Genomic DNA, 1,282 nt, shown 5'->3' on the forward strand with positions numbered 1-1,282 from the left:
AACACGAGGACTTCCCAGGAGGTCACCCATCCTAGTACTACTCTCGCCCAAGCACGCTTAACTTCGGAGTTCTGATGGGATCCGGTGCTTTAGTGCTGGTATGATCGCATCCGACATGTTACCCCGGTCTTCGTCCCTTATCCTTGCCCCTCCCAGCTCCACTACAAAGACGATTGCACATTGCTTTGGCCGCTCCCTCTCAACTACGGAGACGAGTTTAACGCGGTTTCCACCCCTCCCTCTCAACCGCACCAGTGCATGCTTGCCGCGCCACAACGCCGACGCTGGACCCGTGAATCGTGAGCACCCAGCTATGACTTACCGCACTCGTGCAAAATAATAAAACACGGTAAATATATTACTTACACGTGCGTTTTGTTTTGCAAGCGGCGCGAAAAAAATTAAAAAGGGAATGCAACACGAGGACTTCCCAGGAGGTCACCCATCCTGCAAAATAATAAAACACGGTAAATATATTACTTACACGTGCGTTTTGTTTTGCAAGCGGCGCGAAAAAAATTAAAAAGGGAATGCAACACGAGGACTTCCCAGGAGGTCACCCATCCTAGTACTACTCTCGCCCAAGCACGCTTAACTTCGGAATTCTGATGGGATCCGGTGCTTTAGTGCTGGTATGATCGCATCCGACATGTTACCCCGGTCTTCGTCCCTTATCCTTGCCCCTCCCAGCTCCACTACAAAGACGATTGCACATTGCTTTGGCCGCTCCCTCTCAACTACGGAGACGAGTTTAACGCGGTTTCCACCCCTCCCTCTCAACCGCACCAGTGCACGCTTGCCGCGCCACAACGCCGACGCTGGACCCGTGAATCGTGAGCACCCAGCTGTGACTTACCGCACTCGTGCAAAATAATAAAACACGGTAAATATATTACTTACACGTGCGTTTTGTTTTGCAAGTGGCGCGAAAAAAATTAAAAAGGGAATGCAACACAAGGACTTCCCAGGAGGTCACCCATCCTAGTACTACTCTCGCCCAAGCACGCTTAACTTCGGAGTTCTGATGGGATCCGGTGCTTTAGTGCTGGTATGATCGCATCCGACATGTTACCCCGGTCTTCGTCCCTTATCCTTGCCCCTCCCAGCTCCACTACAAAGACGATTGCACATTGCTTTGGCCGCTCCCTCTCAACTACGGAGACGAGTTTAACGCGGTTTCCACCCCTCCCTCTCAACCGCACCAGTGCACGCTTGCCGCGCCACAACGCCGACGCTGGACCCGTGAATCGTGAGCACCCAGCTATGACTTACCGCACTCGTG

At 52.3% G+C, this 1,282-nt stretch overlaps 2 non-coding genes and 1 pseudogene across 2 annotated transcripts; all 3 read right to left on the bottom strand.

Moving 5' to 3' along the window:
- Window positions 1-112, bottom strand: LOC123178345 (uncharacterized; annotated as a pseudogene).
- Window positions 113-527: 415 nt separating this feature from the next.
- LOC123178344 (5S ribosomal RNA) lies at window positions 528-646 on the bottom strand. Its single transcript, XR_006489499.1, has one exon. It is a non-coding gene; the product is annotated as a 5S ribosomal RNA (ribosomal RNA).
- A 297-nt stretch (window positions 647-943) lies between these two features.
- LOC123178343 (5S ribosomal RNA) lies at window positions 944-1,062 on the bottom strand. The gene has a single exon (XR_006489498.1). It is a non-coding gene; the product is annotated as a 5S ribosomal RNA (ribosomal RNA).
- Window positions 1,063-1,282: the final 220 nt, after the last annotated feature.

Source organism: Triticum aestivum, unplaced genomic scaffold (assembly GCF_018294505.1).
Source record: "Triticum aestivum cultivar Chinese Spring unplaced genomic scaffold, IWGSC CS RefSeq v2.1 scaffold127212, whole genome shotgun sequence".
NCBI lineage: Eukaryota > Viridiplantae > Streptophyta > Magnoliopsida > Poales > Poaceae > Triticum > Triticum aestivum.